The sequence below is a fragment of the Ambystoma mexicanum genome, chromosome 1q (genome assembly GCF_040938575.1).
Source record: "Ambystoma mexicanum isolate Mex_15411 chromosome 1q, UKY_AmexF1_1, whole genome shotgun sequence".
NCBI lineage: Eukaryota > Metazoa > Chordata > Amphibia > Caudata > Ambystomatidae > Ambystoma > Ambystoma mexicanum.
The window spans coordinates 852,262,957-852,282,899 of NC_090922.1; the positions used below are offsets into that span (position 1 = coordinate 852,262,957).

General features: G+C 45.6%; 1 protein-coding gene across 4 annotated transcripts in view; it reads right to left on the reverse strand.

Moving 5' to 3' along the window:
- LOC138538055 (complement factor H-like) overlaps positions 1-19,943 on the reverse strand; it is a 981,558-nt gene that overhangs the window by 26,213 nt on the left and 935,402 nt on the right. The window lies entirely within an intron of this gene.

Consider the following 19,943-nt stretch of genomic DNA (forward strand, 5'->3'; position numbering starts at 1 on the left):
AATTCAGCAAATATTATATTTGTTTTTAAATTGAATTATATTTGTTCGTTTGGCGCATTGTGAGCAGGGCTGTACTTTTAAACCTCTGTGTGCTCCGTTGGTTGAAGAACTACAGTTTCAAGCATCTACTGTAGTCCTTTTATCCTTTTCTTTGCCGGCAAGCGTGACAGCACCAGTGCGACTGCAAGAAGCCAGTTAGTTCCGGTAGGGGTCGCGTTTGGGTGCTGGACGCTCTACCTTTTGGGTGAGTGTTTTCCAAGTTGTATTCTACTCTTTCCAGGACTTTCTTCCTGTAACATTTTAGTTTTCCTCATAGTTGTGGTGACGCTGACCATGACCTGCCCTTATACTCTTGGTCTATCCTTGGCCACCCGGGAAACATGGGAGGCCATTGTGCTTAAATACCCACAGGAATTCCAGTTGAGCGATGTAGCATTAATACCTGACTTTCCTGCCTATGAGGACAGTACATTAATGAAACTATAGATGTGTTAAAGTGGATCCCTCAGATAGGAATACAAAGACCATGGCAGATACCAATAAGAGTCAAAACCAATGTTTGCTTAAACCTGCATTACCAAACACAAGATCCCTTAACCCTCATGCAATAGATGTACATGATTTTGTCCTGGATTTAGTGGAGGTAGATTCGCAGAAATAAAGTAAGATTCAAATGACAAATGACACTTTCACAGGTTTGAAATCACAGAATGGACACACGATTTCTATGCAGTTCTAAATAGGTTGAAATGGATGGGATGAGATTATTTTAGACTAAGAGATTGGTTCTGCACAGTTCTGGCTGGATACTCACTCCTAATTTTGGAAGGAATGGGCCTCGTCACAGATCTGGTCAACAGGTTTAGCTGCGGTTCTCTCTGCTCTGCTGGTCTGGATCTCGGGTTCTGGCAAAAGGTCTGGCACTGCACAGCGGTCTGGTTTGGGTCTGGTCTGCAGTTTGGATACAGCTCTGCTTTCTGGGTCTGGTACTGGCACCGCGGTCTGGTCTGGGTCTCTGGTTCCAGCAAAAGTTCTAGCCAGAAGCGAACAGCACAGCTCGGCTGTTGAATAGTTTGGTTAGGTGGCTGGATTCTGAGGCCTGCTGAGAAGGATTCAGCTTTTGGACTAGGCCTCTCTGCTGCAAGTTCTGAAGTCTGGATTCTAAGTTCTGGTCTCTGGATAGTGCCTGAATTTGGATGTCGTCCGTGAAAGTGCTTCGCAAGAAAGTGGAAAGTGAATGTCTACCTGGGTCTCAGTGGCTCTGTTTATGTCTTTTGAAAATGGGTGGGAAGGTTAACTTTCTATGCCCAACCCTTTGAGGATCCTGATAGGATCAAGGATTTTCTGTGCTCTCACTGGAGAAAATTCTCAACATACTCGTGAGTTGTGGAGGCATTGATCAATGTCTGCTCTTGGGTCCTGTAGAGCAAATGCTGGGGAAGCACCATCCTGCGTCCAGTCATCAGCTCAAATGGTGACATTTTAGTTGCAGATGACAGGGTAGATCTGATGGCCATTAGGACCAGAGGTAATCGAATATCCCAACTTGGCTCAGAATCTGCCACAAACTTTAAGATGCTCACAATGGTTCGGTTGTAACGTTCTACTGCACCAGAAGAGGCTGGCCAGTAAGCAATGTGTAGCTTCCTTTTAACCCCTGGGTCCATGTGTACTGCTGGCCCCAAAAGGTAAAAGCCAGCTTGTATTGGTCCTCCCTACTGACAGTGAATACCTGTGACCCCTGGGTCTGGGCCAGCCCTTGGTCAATGTAGGGAAGAGGCCATCGGGAAGTATGGACCCGTTTGTTGAGCTCCCTAAGGTCGGCGCAGAGTCTCCACTGGCCGTTTGGCTTCAATATTCCCAGCACCGGATTATTGAAGGTGCTGGTTTCAACTTTTGCTTCTGTTCCAGAGTCACACAGGCATCAGCTAGGTTGACTCTCTCTTCCACCATCTGCCTGAAGCCTGGAAAGACTTCTGGTTTTGCTATCGCAGCGGCCTCCTCCAGCTGGGTGGATAAGTCCCTGGTCAGGGTGCTGATTTGGACTGAAAGCTTCAGGTGGGAAAGGCAGCCCTCATGGACCTGGAAAATCACCTCATCCCTTCTGAAGTCACATGTCACATCTTCCTTACCATAAGGGCAGGAAGTGTACACCAGGAAGTTCCCCCCCATGCCGGGTAAAGTTCCAGTCTGGTGTTGTGTTGTCATCACTGTCAGAACAGTCCTTGGGGATTGTTCCTAACAGTTCATTTCCTAAATCAATGGAAAAATGTCGGTCATCAACCGCCATTCCAATAATGGTGCCTGCGGCTAGAGTAATACCCTTTAAGTCACTGTTATCCACCTCTATTGGAATGGTGTCATGTTCTATATTGACTAATGGTGTTGGGTTTACCCCCAACCCTTGCAGTTGGAGAGAAGCATTTAGGTGAATATAAGCATCAGGGTTTTTCAATTTTTGTCCTCTTAACTTTCACTTCCAGGGAGAATTGTCGGGTCCTTTCTGGGATGGTGACTTCCTCTTTTATCTGAATTTCAACTGCATAAGGTAGCAATTGAGCTGACCTAAATGCTTTTTCTGGATCATCAAAGCCCATGGGATTATCCGCTAATCGGGACCAAGCTTTGAAGTTTATTAGGTCCAAACTAATGGCAAAGCGATTGAGAATATCACTGCTAAGTAAAAGGCGGCAGTGACGTCTCGCATGACCCAACAATTATGGACTATGCTCTTGTTGCCAATGGAGATTTTGAGCATACACCTGCTTGGCAGTAGAAGTTTGGAATTGGGTGTTTCCAGATCCATTTCCCATTTGTCTATCAGTTTGAACGTGGGAATGGCTGGATCTTTCGGGAGTTGGCAGAACATGGCTTCGCTGATGAAGCTCTTAACGTTGTTCACACACACTCGGGCGAGAACAGAGTCCTTCCCATCATTTAACTGAACAGGGATGAACAACTGCTCTCCAATTTGCTGAATATCAGACAGGCTCTGAGCTGATTTCACATCTTTCAGAACTATTGGAGTGGGAATGTCTGATTGTGGATTAGTAAAGAATTTCAGAGTGTTTCCTTCTAGTGTGGAATACCACCTTAAACTGGAAGGAAGGTTGATTTTCAGAAATAGAGAGGACCCCCCATCACCGGTCTGTTGTCCTACTGATATTACTGTCACGTCTGGAATTTGGTTGTTCTGGAAGTGAAATTCTACTTGGTCAGATTTTTGTTCAAACATGTGGCATGTGCCGTTTAAACTAACATGGTTGACACTCTGTTTTAATTTTATTGGTCGGCTAGTCTGGGTCCAGAGGACCTTGTTCACGCAATCTATTAGGGGTGACAACCTTCTCAGGAGGTCATTCCGTAGTAAACAAGTGGTGCCCTCTGGAGTCACTTTTATGACTGGGTGTTTCACCTTGTGTCACCCAATTTTAATGTCCAGATCCGCAGTCTCCTCGACGGGCATTTCCTTCCCATCAAAGTTCTGAAGTTGTCCAGGAAGAGAGGTAAGAGGAATAAGGTAATTCTCCCCCATCCCTGCATTTAGTACATGAAAGGCCCTTTTGGACAAAAGGGTAGCTTGGGATCCAGTGTCCACCAGTGCCAAAATTGTACCCTGCCCCTGCACTTGAACGGGGGCATAGTATCTTCTCCTTCTCCTCAAGGGGGCACATATAATGCACATTTTTGGTTCTTAGTTTTAGACATTGCGAGAGAAGAGATCTGGGCAGAATTCTGTGGAGAGTCATGGGAATCTGCAAGAAAAAGTTGGCAACTGGAAATCAGAGCCGTTGTGGGTTGCCCTGGTTCTGGGCTGCCCCCCCCCTTTTTGGAGGCAGTCACCAGAATGGGTTTGGACCAGGGGATTTTTATGCTGTTGGTTCTGGATGAGATGATGGGCGGCGCTAGCTCAGTCCCCACATCTACCCAGTCTGGATTTGGATCCCTTGGGACCCATTTTTCTTTGGGAGGAGTTCCCCCATCTCTGAAGGAGAAGATCCTTTTCCCAGGATCCTCTGAGGATCCCTCTCCCTCAAATTGGAAGATCTGTACCTCCTCCACAAAATGGGTCTGTTTGGGTCCTTTGTTTCTCCTACCTCCTCTCTGCTCCTTGGGTGGCAGACTTTCAGGGGTAGGAGATTTTGTTTCCGGTTCCTGGGTTTCCAGGGGCTGTTTACAAGCGGGGAAGGGAGCTTCCTCCAAGGCTTTACACCCCCCCTTCCCTTGTGCCTCCTCCCTGGGAACCGGTGGGTTATCGGGGTGCTGCCCCCGTCATTGTTCTGGAGCACCAGGTCCAGAGTTTGGGGCATTCTGCGCGGGCATGCTCATCTGAGGGTTCTGTTGCGCCCTCAGCATGTGACCCACATCCTGTGCCATACTTTGGACCTGGCGTTCTAACTGTGAAACCCGCTCAGGCTGATACGGGGTTCTATTTTCTCCCCTGGGCTGATCCTGGGAAGGGTAGCTATCCCTTCTCTGGTAGTACCCCGGGTTGGGAAGATTTGGGTACCCCTCCACCCTTGGCCTCCCATCTCCTGGATTAGGTGGTCTGGACTCAGGGAATTGGGGAAAGAAGGACGGATGATTTTGGGGTTGGAAATTGGGTGGATACCTGGGGAAAAAAGTTCTGCCCAGTATTTGGGGAATTTCTGCCCTCCTGTAACGAGGGGAGTTCCCTGGTTTAGGTGCTTGGCTGGACCCCCCCTTGGGCCGGAGGAGCCTACACATACCCCAGGATGGGTCGGTTCCCCTTGTAACGGGGACTTACATAATCAGGGGAATGAGGGATCCCATTTGTGGGACTACCTCCTTGACTCCCTGTTTGTGACTGGCCCGAGGGCCTTCTGGGCTTAGAGTTATTCTGCGCAGGCAAGTTTTTAGCCCCCCCCCCATCTCCAAATCTAAAATGGGGGCAGCCTTTACCTCTGTCACCTTAGCAGCAGCAGGGGTGCTGGTTGATTTGGGGCTTTTCTGGGTGTTATTTTTATTTTCTATGGGCTTCTGCATCTCATAGATCCGGGTAGCCTGTTCAATGACCCAGTCTAGTGACCTTTTCTCGTGAAAATCTCTCACTAGCCGGGTCATTATGTATTTGGGTAAGGCATGGAAAAACGTATTTACAAACTCTTTACTGTCCGTGCGCACCCTTTTGGTAGTCTGTGCAAAGGCACGCTTCAATTCCTGCACAAATTCTTGTGGGGCCTGATCCTCCCCACATTGCAAATTGTAGGCTGCCTTGCGAGCCTCTTGGGGAACAAAAAAATGTTTCAAGATGGCCGCCCTATATGTGGACCATCTTGAATGGTTTTGGTCCTTCAGCCCCGCAAAGAAACTGGAGTATTCTGGGGAGAATGTCCATTTAACATACTGGATGCATCTACTGCTGTCCTTCAAATGGAAAGTCTCCATCATTTGCTCGTAAAGCTCCAAGTGTTCCCAAACAGAATACTTGGCGTTCTTGTGATAAGGGGTGATGACACTCCTTATTGCCTTAATCTGTTTTAAGGGGTCCTTAAGCAAGGCCCTTTTTGCTTTATTGGCCTTTTTGGTTCGGGTAACCCTGGTCCATTCATTCTCTGACTCAGAAGCACTGCTTCCAGGGGTGCCCGTCTGATCTTCCAGGTTTTCCCAGATTATGCGAGCCTGGGAATGGCTGGCAGAATGTGGGGACCTGGTCTCCTGTGCCCTGTGACGTTCAGAGGAGTCTTCAGATTCCTCCTTACTGCCAGGATTTGATGGGTACCCCCACTGACCTAACTGGGCAGAGGTTTTCAGGATGCCCTTAGTGGGCCTACTCTCCTGGGGTTCCCCACTAAATTGCACTGTACTTAGGTGCCCATACCCGGATGCCCGCCCATCCATTCCTGGGTGGTACTGGCCTATGAGCCCCATACTTTTGGCTGGATAGTAATCTGCCATCCCTGTGGCCCTGTGCTCATGTGCGCCAGGGGGCATGGGGGCGGCAGAGTCCAGGGACTGGGAGAGATGAAGGCCTCTGGTACTAGGGCTCCTGAGGTTATGCTCAGGTGTTTCCCTTTCCCAGAAAACCTCATCTCCATCAGCCCCTGCTCCCTATTGCCATGCAAGAGCCTGTGCTTTCAGTTCCTCAGTCAAGGCCTTACTAGACTATCAGCCTCTCCTGCATGGCTACCTGTTGCTGGAGCCTATCATTGTGCAGGCAGAGAGCCTCATTCTCTTTCTGTGCTTCCTGGTTTGTCCTGGAGTACTGGGCCAGTCTTTGCTGCAAGAGGGTTACCTCCTGAGTCCCATCCCTACTGGCCTGTTCCTTTCTTGCCAGAGCATCTTCCACCCTCCTGGTGTGCTCCCACAAGTTTCGATGCTCTTTTTGGAGGTCACCCAGTCCCTGGAGGGCCAGGTGATTTTCTTCCATTTTTCTTTTTAAGTGGCAGACTTCCTGGCCTAAGGTGTCCCTTTCCTGACTAAGAGCCTGCCTCTGTGCCGCCAGGCCGTCCCTCTGCCTTTGGAGGGCACCAGCTTTCTGGCGCTCTTCCTCAAATTCTGTCTGGGTATCCAGGTATTTCAGAATCAGTTTGTTGCTCTCTGCCTTCTCCCTATCTAGGTGGCTTTGCAGGGTGACTACCTGCTCTGCGCATGCCCTATTGAAGTCCAGTTGTTGCTCCAGCTTTTTCTGGCTCTGCAGTAGGGAGTCCAAACCTTCTTGGTACTCCTTCTGCAAGGCCAGGAATCTGGTATCCTGGCCAGACTTTTCCTGTTGCAGGATACCCATATCCTCTTTGATTTTAATGAGATACTGTCTACTCTCATTTTCTGACTCCTGGCTCCTGTGCAGCCTCTGCTCAGAAGAGACCAGGTCAGATTGGGCCTTCTCTAATGCCATCTGTTGCCTATTTGCCAGATCTTGGCCTTCAGCACATTTGTCCTGTATGGCTCCCATATATAAATATAAATATGCCGCTATCCTGACAATCTTGTCGTGCTCATCTTTGGCTTTAGGGGCCATATATAGTTCACTCAGGGGCACATGTAATGGACCCTGATCTCTCCATATGTCTGACCCTGTTGCAGTGATCTGGGGTGCGATTGCCTGCAACCACACCGTCTGGTCCTGTTCCGTCCATTCGCCTCTCACAAATAGCTTATGTAAGAGGTGCTCTCTGGCTATTTTGATATCTACCAAGGTCGTCATTCTGGAAATTGATTTCCTTCCTGACTTACAGAAGTTAGTATTTTATTTTGCAAAACAGACCGTCTCCTTAGAGCGTCCTTCTTTTGAGGGGTGCTTTTACAGTGTAACAGCGTGGTGATCCAACAGGATCTATGTATCCTGTCAGTTAGCACACTGTATTAAGCCGCACAAGTGGTAGTTCTAATCCAGACGTCCCAGCTCGAGCCCCCACTCTGTTAAGTGACTTCAATCAGCACTCCAACTAAGTCAATGCCTAGTCTGGGATGCCCAAGGAAAGCCCTTATTTATATATTTTATGACAAGTTCATAGATCTGGATGATAAACCCTTGTATAACGCCCCTCTCTTTGAATCCCCTGACCTCATTGAGCCAAGAAGTAGGTTTGTTTTGCAAATTAAAAGATTTATTTGAAAAATTAAATATATATCACACTTATGAATAAATTAATATTTGATAGCACACTTATGAATATGACAGTGATCAACAATGGATAATATTACACTAGCACACTTTTTTAATTACTTAGGAGTTGGTATAGAAAGGATAAGGTAGCTGAGAATACTTTATGGTTTCAAGGAAATGCAATGACGGAAAATAATGCAGCACAGGGATAAACTGATATGGTTTCAACAAGAGATGATATAATCACTTTTCCCCTTGTGGCAATTCACTCCCCCTTATGCAATATAAAGAGATGGAAGGGGAGCACACAATTTTCAGGAATATAATCAAATGCAATACAAATTCTAGTTCCCGCCTAGCAAGCTTAGAGCAACTGGGATGCTTTTAAAACATACAGAAATACTTTTAATGTGATTTTCAATGAAGTGAAAATATCCTAAAAATGATTTTAATTCCCTATAGGAGATTCAGGGTAGGTGACAGCTACTTAAGACTGGTTCAGGTCAACACTATAAGTGATTCATGAGGGATTGTCAGGTTGAAAACGAATTTCAGCAGTTGCAAGCAAAAGACAGCTATTTTTGACAGGTGAAGAAGTTGAGTCAAATTGCAATTCGTGGCACTTTTTGCGAGTGCGTCGAGCGCGATTACGGAAAAAACTATGAGGGATGTTGTTCTGGGTTTGTTGGAAAGCCTAGGATCGTAGCTTTAAAATGAAAGTTAAATATCGTTCCTAGCACGTATGGTTCAAAAGTTACGGACGATTTAGTGGAGGTAGATTCTCAGAAATAAAGTAAGATTCAAATGACAAATGACACTTTCACAGGTTTGAAATCACAGAATGGACACACGATTTCTATGCAGTTCTAAATAGGTTGAAATGGATGGGATGAGATTATTTTAGATTAAGAGATTGGTTCTGCATAGTTCTGGCTGGATACTCACTCCTAATTTTGGAAGGAATGGGCCTCTTCACAGATCTGGTCAACAGGTTTAGCTGCGGTTCTCTCTGCTCTGCTGGTCTGGATCTCTGGTTCTGGCAAAAGTTCTGGCACTGCACAGCGGTCTGGTCTGCGGTTTGGATACAGCTCTGCTTTCTGGGTCTGGTACTGGCACCACGGTCTGGTCTGGGTCTCTGGTTCCGGCAAAAGTTCTAGCCAGAAGCGAACAGCACAGCCCGGCTGTTGAATAGATTGGTTAGGTGGCTGGATTCTGAGGCCTGCTGAGAAGGATTCAGCTTTTGGACTAGGCCTCTCTGCTGCAAGTTCTGAAGTCTGGATTCTAAGTTCTGGTCTCTGGATAGTGCCTGAATTTGGATGTCGTCCGTCAAAGTGCTTCGCAAGAAAGTGGAAAGTGAATGTCTACCTGGGTCTCAGTGGTCCTTTTTATGTCTTTTGAAAATGGGTGGGAAGGCTAACTTTCTATGCCCAACCCTCTCAGGATCCTGATAGGTTAAAGGATTTTCTGTGCTCTCACTGGAGAACAGAGTTGTGAGTCAGAGTGTTGCTTACAATCTATTGAAGAAAAGCCCCTTTGCTTTTTACTGAGAACCCAATTTTTCATAATCAAACATGTTTCCAAGGTACTCAAGTTGTTAAGAATACATGTACACATCTCAGATTAATTTAATACAGTTCTCTGTTCAAGCCCCGTGTTCCTGCGAACTTGGGTTCAGAAACGACAACATTTTGCGCTTTTTAGTGGGTTTCGCCATATTGGTTTTTCATCAAATCTTCCCCGGAGGTACACCCCCTCTCTGGGGACATTACAATAAGTTTTCATTTTTCTAGCATAAATACAGTGTCTGCAGCATTAATAAATTGCAGGGATCGGTCTCAGAACATCGTACGGAGCTGAGTTTAGTCTCAAATTGTAGGTACATTTTTCATATTAAGAATCTCCAAATTGGACATTTTTGTAAGCTTCATACAATATTTTATAAGCAATTTAATAAAACATACATTTGCCTCTCCTTCAGTACACCCATTTGCTTGTCCCCGCCCCCGGGAACTTGGCTTGACTCAGAGATCAAATGTCTTTCCTTCCCCCAGAGCAACTGTTGACAATTACACCTCAAATCAGCATATCCTATTCAGTAGAAAGAGTCTATTGTGTTGACTGAGGTCAGAAGACCAGGGTGCCACTCTGTATCTGATTAACACGATCATGTGATCTCCTGTGCTGTTGCTGATAAGGGTAGGTGTGAATGTTTCCCATGGACAGAGGCCTCTTAAACTTTTAATTAAATCAGACTGCGCTCTAGTATAGAGCCCGGGAACAGTAGGTGTTAAGAATTCTCATTAACCAGCAAGGCTGTGAAGTCCCAGCTGGCTCAGGTTCCTTGTCAGCTCCTGAAATACAGGTCTCCTGTCAGAGTTTAGACTGCTAGCGCCGGTTAGTGTCCAGCGCCAGTACTGCACCCCTTTTTGGGAGCTTTCTTGAATTAATACATTTCAAAAAGGGGATTTTACTTGATGGCATATGATCCTTGCTATCATTGTATTAATGTGGATTCTGCAGTAGAGTAATGTAGAACACCCAACCAGAAGTTGGATTTTTTGTCCGGTGGTTTTGTGCCCATGATTTTAGCGATTTTTGACATTAATTAAAACAGATTTTGAACAGCACCATATTCCTTTGCACTGATTTCGCTCATGGTGCTTCTGGCCCATCACGCTCGTGCTGGTGGGTGGCAGGTCGGGCGACCATTTTGGTGTGCGCAAAAACTGCACAGTTTTCCTGGATTCTGGCGCAAATGTGGGCTTTTCGGCCATCTTGGATTTTCTAAGCCCACAGCACCAAATGTTGTAGCATAATAGTTCAAACGTGGGTCAAGACACCTGACATTGCGGAGGGTGTGAGATGCTCCATTTAAAATTAAATCCATCAAATTGAAATTAACATCATGGGTGTAGGAAATGGGGGGGACAGGGGAGACAAATCCCCCCCACAATTTTAAGCAGGGGGATATAATGTCATGTATCCCCCCAACCATCTTTCCACAATTAAAAGTGAGGGTAAAGCAGGGGTTTTATTGTTCCTAGTGAAGCAGGGCAGCGTACTATCTTAAGTAAAATCAGGGCTGGACTTGCTTGGGGCTAGGCCTCTTGATATGGGGCCAATGGCATAACATGGGGACCACTCAACAGGCGCTAACTTCATGTGCGGTGGGGGAGGAGCAAACATATTTGTTTGGGGGCATCTAACTTCTTTACACATTTTAATGAGACTATTCTAGTGCAGCTTCAATGTTACAAGCACTTAACTCTCCCCTTTAAGTATGAAAACACCCACTTATGGACTGCTGTGAGAATGACCGGTCTCCTGTTCCCTCTCTACCCTACCAATCACTCCCCTGGCATGCAAGTACTAAACCCACATCATGGTTTCAATTGCCTAAAAAATGTGGTATTTGAATGCAGGTACTAACAGTGAAAGGCTATATGTTAGTAATTGCTGGGCCGGGCTCTTGTTAACAGCAAAACCCAGGTGCCGTTTAACTTCTGTGTCCTTTTCTGTCCGGCAACTGCTCTGTAGGTCATCCAGGTCGAGTCAACATAGCTCACAATTTCAGGGAGAGGGAGCGCTGAAGCCCAGTCAGCTCAATGGTGTCGCGTCACTTCTTGTGTTTAATGTCTTGATTACTTATTGCTAATCTTCATTACTCATAGCCCTATTCTTCCTCATCCCAGTACTTGTGTATGAGGCAGTACTTGTGCACTCTGCCTCTTACACAAGTACTGGGATGAGGTAGAGGTACATGGAGGTACTTCTGGGCCAAGGAGCTGATTTTGGAGGTTGGGGTAGGGCATAGGAGGGACAGTGTGCAGGGGCGGGATTGTGCAATAAATCCTAATGGTCGTCCATGTCCAGGCTAAGCAGGCATGATATGTGGTATTAGTGGCTAGAGAGGCATTTTTGTGCAGCCAGTCTAGTCATTCCCCAGTTTGGTATGACTTTTTTTTAACTGTGCATTTCTGATAAAGCAGTACTGCTAAGTGTAATTGCCTGGCTAGACTGGCTTTTGGGTTCTGCCAGACTAGCCTTTTCTTACTGCAGCATTGTAAATTTTTATGGGCATCTGTGATAAAATTATATGATATGATAAGTCATATATAACGAGCCTGTACACAAGTGTTTCTAGGTGTGACAAGACAAGGGAGAGAAAACAGAGGGAGGACAAGACAACCTATCTTACTAGGACTTGTGTCATTCAGATTGTGCAAGTGCGAGAATGAGAAGTGCAAGGGAGAGGGGAGAGGAAAACAGGGCAGCAATGCTCTGAGTAAGTGCAGCCAAGGCAGCGCGGCTCTGGGTAGTGCAAGGAGAACAAGGGACTGTAAGGTTACAGTTACAGCCCCTAAATGCATGGTAGGCCCAGAGGCAGTGCAAGGGTGACTGATCAAGAAAGAGCCTGGACTCAGTGAGACGGAGGGTAGCCAAGCAACCAGTACAGCAGACCGGTAGGTCAGGTAGGTCCACAGGGGAGGAAGAGAGAGAAAGCAGAGGAGAAGAGGAACATTTTGAGCTGCTTCCGGAACTTCAGGCTGTCCGGCTCAAGTTTGAGAGGGACAGGGAGGCCATTCCAAAGGAAGGCACCTGCAGAGGAGAGAGATCTACCTGCCACTCTCTGCCTGGAAAAGCATCTAACCCTTAGGGCTGAAGAAAGAAGGTATTGTGGAAGAGAACGTTGGATGTACTCCGGGTCCCGGCCCCAGAAAACCTTGTGGACAAAGCAAAGGGTCTTGGACTTGATCATTGCAGCTACCGGGAGCCAGTGAAGAGATTTCATGGCTTGAGAGATACGGTCCCTGGGATTGAAGCCAAGGATACATCTTGCAGTCATGTTCTGGATAAGTAGTAGAGGGCAGAGAGTAGAGGAAGGCAGAATGAGAAAGAGGCTGTTGCAGTAGTCCAGCTCAGAGAGAACAAAGGGCTCTGTAGACAGTGAGCTTCTGGGGGAAAGTGACAAAGGGAAGAGTAAGAGTCCCTTTAAGGAGGTGCAGTTGGTAGTGGGACTTCTTGGCGACGTCCAAGATTTGAGGAGAGAAAGAGAGTGTGGAGTTGAAGATGACACCAAGGATTTTTTCCTCGCAGGAAGGCGAAGGAAGAGGGATTGACGCGGGTGGCCAGAGTGAGAGAGGGGAAAACAGGGGCAGGGGTCCCAATGAGAAGGATCTCTGTCTTACTGGCATTAACCAGGGTGAGAGGATAAAGCCCTGGGGAACGCCACAGGTAGAGAGAGAGAGGTGGCAGAGAGAAACAGACCAAGTTGGACCTAGAAGGGGCCGTCCAAGAGGAAGGAGGTCAGCTACTCCAGAGTTTGGCTGTGTTGTTAGAGGCCGCAGAGACTCAGGCTTGAATGTGTGCTCTCTTCTTGATGAGTTATTGCTTCGACTGGCATTTTGGTGCAACCAGTCTAGGTATCTCCAAATGTGGCCTGTCATGTTTTACTGTAATATGTTTATTACATGTCGAGACTGGTCTACATTGTGCAGCCAGTTGTACATGTTTTCATTGTGGGAAGGGCATTTTTAATAGCAAAGCACTAATGTTCCAATGCACTGTTAGCCAATTTTTCTCAAAGCGTGCTGTATATTGCATTAAAACACTTATTTATATATTTCTCCTAGTGCAGTGTGCAGCATATCCCTTCAGCAGCACGTTTGTGCATATTGCGTAAGCGTGGTAATCTAGGCCGGCCCAGAGTGTGGTGCGACCCGTGATTTGTGGCTGAGTTAGGGGGGGGCCTCAGCATTGCTCACAGGGGTGGGCCCCCCATTTTGTGTTACACCACTGTATGGGGCCTCTTTGTGAGGAGAAGGATACATGAATGAGCTATGGTTGGCTGCGCTTACATTCTGTGATCACATTTTTCTTGTTGTTGCTCGTGTTGCCTAATTGAATAATAAACATTCAACTAATGGCCTTGACTTGCCCAGCCCACTTCCTCACTTACTCTCTTAAGCTTATTCAGGCCTGCACAAAAACGCTTGCCCTGGACAGGGTGTTATGTCAGCACCTGCGCATTGCATTGGAGCAGTTGGACACACGTACCGTGGCTGACTGTTCTAACAATGCTCAGGTGCTGCTCTTGGCCCATGAGCTGCAGCCTTCTTGAGATGAGACAAACGCGACAGGTAGCAGAGGATTAGTGGAAGGAGAGCTTTTCCCAGCGATGAAAGATTGAGGTGACTCATGTGACATATAGCTGATCTGCTCATCTATTCTGTCTGTGTGTGAAGCAGATCTAAAGAAATGGTTGCTGCCTTATACTACATGTGAAGACAGAAGTATAAGGCAGCACGTTAAACCTTATGTGAAGTACAATGAATGAGAAGACAACATGGGTAAAACATTCAAACTCAGAACATTTCGAACGTCTAAGCCATTTTGTTTTGGTTCTCAAAGTGCTTATTTTTAATAAAACCTAGTAAATGGCCTGCAGTTCAAAAAAAGAAAGTGTGTAATTCGGCGTTTGTCAACTGTGGTAGTTCAAGACCGGCGAGACAGTTGCAGGCAATGTGTGTGTATAGCACTCTCCCACAAACACAGGCAGAAAATAGCAACATTTCATCAGATGTCTGGTTATTATGAGGGGCCTGATTATGCAGGCGAGTGTCCATGTAGAGCAAGGCTCTCGTGGAGTCGTTGGGAAGTTAAAGTCTCTAGCAGGTCACGTTAATATTTTCTTTCAGATAGTTATCAAACTTCTTTGAAATATTTAGATGTTTAGAGTGTTGCATGATTAATTTTAAAGAGTGCTACTGTCGAGTAGGGGTGGGTGTCCATCACTCAAACAAATTAAATAGGTAGTAGCACAGTGTGGTAAAATGAAAGGGTGACAATCTGAAAGTTAAAAAGTAAATGTTTGTGAAATGGTCACACGTTTAGTCTGCTTGGTATCCCTACAAAATATCCCCACCAAAAATATTGCCGTACATATGGCCGTTTGTCTCGCCATAGGCGATATTTTTGGGGAGGGGGGGTAATTTGTGGGAGCGGGGTGTCCCCCGCACATTTTAAAATAATGCAGGTGCTGCGGGGGTGTCTCCCCCAGGGTCCATGGGTCAATATCGCCGCAAAAATATGGCGATATTTTTATATCGCCATATTTTTCCGGGGATATTAACACATGGAACTGTCTGCTTAGCACCTTATTACTTGGTGACATCCGATAATGACATTTCAAGTAACAGAGTCCACATTGTTTAAAACTTTTGTCTACGCTACAAACAAGTACCACATTTCAATTCTTATAAAACCTTGATAAACTCAACACGCCACATGTGATGAACATGACATCATGTTTGCACTGCCTCTTCGACATGTTAGGTCTGCACATTAACTCAGTCCCTGTTTACTGACTCTAATCAGCCCTCTCACATTACGTAAAGTTACTTGTGCAGCTGTTAACAGCTTATTCTTGCCTGGTTCTGTCAATTTAAGACTCCCACAGGGCAAATGTTGTCAGCAATCGGCAAACTCTGTAAGCCCTGGGCAGATGTGCCTGCCTTCAGATACGTAGGGGACTCAAAGTAGCCACAGCTGGGACCAGCGCAAACAATACAAACAAAACATGTTTGTAGGCTGGATGTAAACCACTAGAAACTTTAATTCAGGGAAAAATGTCATGTTCGAAAGATAGTGGGTCCACAGAGTTCATGCACATGACAGTGTAGCGCAGTTAGTGGAAATCCGTAACATTACAAAACCTTTCATATCACAGCAAAAGACCTCTGTCACAAATGGTTTGTCCTGTTTTGCTTTTGTCAGTGTGATGCAGCTGAAATGTTTTAAAAGTAATGAAGCTCAATTGATGTGGCAGGTAAAAGAAAATAAAAGACCCTGCCATCCACTTTCACAAGCGATAGAAAAGATGCAGTCACTCGTAACAATCTTTTCGCTCATACAACTGTCTGCATGCAGCCCTTTACTGGGGATCCCCCCACCCACCATCAATAAAGTGTGAGCAGGGGCAATGACAACAGTTTTGGCATATTTATAGGCATTGCATATGCATTTGCCAAGCACAGCCATGCTGGTACTACCTATCAATAACACAGCAACAGCTGGTAAATTGTGTCAGTACCTGGACATATTATAGTGTCTGGCAAACGGCTAGTTAATGCCTATAAAAGAGCCAAAGTTGGTGGCTTTTCCAGAGCTTGTTTTAACAGGGATTTAGGGCCTGGAATAGATGAAAGGATGTGCACATTTGTTTATAAATCAAGTGACTGTAGGCACATTTGGTGAAGGCATTTGTATTACATTGAGATCCAATGTAAAGCTCCCATTATGCCAGTAGCTCTCAGAGGACAGCTTGGATTAAACAACGGCAGCCCAGTAAAAGCCCATAGTTTGATTTTACTGAGCAATAGAGCTAGCTCAAAGTGATCCCGGGAGGATGTGTTTTGCGCAGTGAGGGGAGTGTAGTCAGTGGGAGTGACCAGAAGGATGTTGGGATGGAAATTAGTCTATCCCACCCCCCTAGGCACTTTAAGGTGAGGCACATCCTGTATGAAGTCATGTAGTGTACAAGGGGGGAGAGAACCGCGCTGTGAAACTCAGCACGGATTAAATATTGTGAGAACGATAGCTGCATAGATTCAGTGTGCACATAGAAAGAAACACCATTTTGTAGTTGTGATGGATGCATAGCCTAGCAGGGCAGGGCAGCGCGGCACAACTTTAGCTCCATGGAAGGACTCGACTAGGCCCATACCATTCGACGAGATAAGTCTACATAGCCAGTTCTCACTGAAGCTTACCCTTGTCCCTTCATTGTTGTAATTACCAGAGAATTACACATTTTTCTCCAATAATCGCACTAATTCCAAAGGTTGTGGAGTGTATGAGGAAAGAGTTACCTTTTTACCAGGTCCCAATTACTTGCGGAGGGTGTGAGATGCTCCATTTAAAAATAAATCCATCAAATTGCCTTCACATCATGGGGGTAGGAAATGGGGGGAACAGGTGGGACAAATCCCCCCACAATTTTGCCCCCACTAACTGGCATTCCTCCCAGTTAGTATCACTGGGAGGAATGCACCCTGCAAGGCTGAGAGACATCACCAGGCTCCTCGCAGTGCCCATTCATCACAGCCAAGCTGCCAACGGACGTCTAACCCACCCCCCAACCTACTCAGAGCCATGGCCCACACCACTGACCCCAACCCCACACCCCTGCATTCTATTATAGTGAGTGACCCCAGTCATAAACCAAATGGCCATAAAAGATCCAAGGCAGTGCGACTGTTTCACCTCGCCACATAAATACGTTCTTTGTAACATGAGTTACAGGGAAGGATAAATTATAGATCAAAATGAGGGTGGAGGCCTTGGGTGCAAGAGGTACGGTATCAACAAAGCACAGAATGTGTGGGTCAGTATGACTGTATTTCTTCCTCCCTTCCCCCTGGCACTAGTCCTCGAGATTCTCAGGTGAATGCCACAGTGATGTAGTAGTAGGCTTAGTGTATCAAAGCAGCTTTTGATAATGTAATTTATGAGAGCCCTGACCTTCACTCTGCGGTGAGATGCGCCCAGCTGACCTACGTGGGGACTGACAGACGGCGGAGAAGTGAACCAATTGTAGCCTGGCACACCCTATGGAGCGGGCCCATGCATATGGTCTCGCCAATCAGTGATGCCAGTTTTTACTGTATACAAATGATGTTTTCTCCCTTTTTAAACCACTGCTTGTACTAAGTGAAGCCAGAACGTTCTCGAGCAGCAGAGTCCTCTGCTGATACTTTTGTATTCTGTACAATTAAACCCTGTTATCCTTGCAAGCCATTTCTTGGCCTTATTTCCCTAGAGGGTTGTATTCATTCTGGTGCGAGCGTAAACAGGGACTTGCCTTCAGGGATTAGCATTTGCATGGTGGTCAATAAGTGGGTAAAGAGTTGCACAAAATGTACTAGAATTTTTGTTCTTCCTCACATTCCATTGCCCTCCTTTCTGTACTGGTATGCCAATAGCCTTGACTTTACACAGATAAAATGATAATTTAATTCTTAATGTGGCACAAACACTTTTTTACAATTTGTAAAGTTCAGCATCCAATTCTCTGTATTAAGACAGTGTCAGGGTCTGCAACTTGTGGATCTACAGATGTTTTTGACTAACTCCCATGATTCCTCCCCATTGACTATTCTGGCCAGGGTTGATGAGAGATGTGGACCAAAACATCATGAGAGAGAGAGAGGTTGCAGACACCTGGGTACTACTTTGCCAGCTAAGAACAAGCATATACTCTGCCTGAAACTCAGAAGTGCGCTGGAGTTCTCAATGAACAAGAAACCAAACCTTTATTCCAGATAAAATCTCATATTTCTCTACTCTAAAGGCAGTATTTATTCCCTGAGACTGTACAGAATATGGTTCTGCCCCAACCAGACTACTTTCATTCACCATGTCCTTTCCAGCTCTAGCTTGAACTCATAGCTCCTTCGCTATCACTCGCATGCGCTTTCTCTCTGTCACAGATCTTGCTACCCATCACTACCGCCCTCCTTCCCAAATGGTCATATGACATCCTTTCAGTCCTTCCAGTCTCTTGCTTAGTGTCTGCGCATTCTCCCTTTCCTCCTCTGTTTTTCCATTTTACGTTCCTTATCTCCTTCTCTTTGTTTTTTTAATGTATCTCCACAGTTCCTAAAATGTCCCCACCTATCTGCTCATGCCCATGTTTTCTTGGCTTTCCTTTCCATCTACTGTTGATACTTTTTCTGTGGGTATTTGCTCCCTCCCCTTTTATGCACTAATCAGATACCTCCCATTGAGGTTTTCTGCTGCTTCATCTTCTGTGCCAGTGAAAGGCTCTTCCATTAGCTACCACATTACTATGTTTCACACATACATGTTCTTGTATAGCTCACACTACTAATTAAATCACTTCTAGAGACTTTAGTTTTTTTAACATTGCTGTTTCACTTCTGTGCATGTTTATTTTAAGTTTCTACATGTTTCCAGATTGAGTGACCCCTATAGAACCACGGAGGTCAGAGTACAGGACTTTATTTTTCAAGACATAAACACAGCAGGACTCTTGGAAATTATGAAAAGTATGCATACAACGTCTTATTTAGAAGACATTTTTCCTTACAAGATAATCCTAGCAAATGGAAACATTCTTGGCCCTTTCCTCACTCGCTTCATAAACTCCTCTTTTAGATACGAGGAGGTACCCAGAAGTATCAAGCGAGTCACGATCACGCCTCTCGTTAAAAAATTGGGGAAAGACCCCTATGATATAGCACTTTAAGACCAATCACAAATACCACTTTCTTTTAAAAATCATACATAAAGTTGCCACGAAACAATTTCAGATTTCCTGGAACAATAAAATGTCTTCCTTCAAAAACAGTCAGGCTTTAGGTCCTATCATTGTACAAAAAGTGCCCTTTTGGACCTACAGTCAGACATGGTGGACATTATGGACTCAAGTGGATGGATGCCAGTCGATGGCTTTCGATTTAATGGACCACATCATCTTAATGGCAGCTCTGGATGAAATGGGAAAGTGTTCCCCAAGTGTCATAACGTGGATCCACTCCTTTTTGTCTGAAAGAGTTTCAGCTGTTCATTGGGGAGAGGCTTTGTCTGACAATGCCCCCATTACCTTTGGAGTGCCCCAGGGGACATGTCTGTCCCCTGCACTGTTTAACCTCTATCAATTCTTTGTGATTTACTGGAGGATTTGAATATTCAGGTTATTAATTATGCTGATGATACTCACATTTTCCTGAGTCTGGATGTAAACTATGAACAGGACTCCTTGAGATTAAATAACGTTTTTAAAATTGCAAGGCAGTGGATGGTGGAACACTGGATGCGTTTTAAGGAGGCAAAATCAGAGTTGCTGCTGTTCGGTTCTCCCCTCTAGAGATTCAAATTAGACCATAGATACACACACTTTATGCTTGATGGATGTGCGATCAAAATAGAGACAAAAGTCAAAGCCCTGGGCACAGTCCTTAATTGTAATGTTTGCCCTTATGCCCAAGTGAATAGCATCACCCATAATACACAATATCACTTGAAACTCCTGAGAACAATTAGACCACTGATCTCCCAAAAAACTGTGACCCACTGGCAAAATCTACCATCCTCTCAAGAATGGACTATTGTGATGCTCTGCTGGGAGGTGTGTCTTAAAAGAACTTGCACGACCTCCAAGTGGTTCAAAATCATGCTGTGCGCATTATAAAACAAGTACTTTGTGGTGAGTATATACCTTCACATCGAAGGCGCCTTCACTGGCTCCCTGTAAAAGCCAGAATCAGATTTAAATTAGAGGTCTTTAGTCATAAAGCCATTTATGGCACAGCCCCAGAATATTTAAAGAAAATAATTACTATTTATCAAC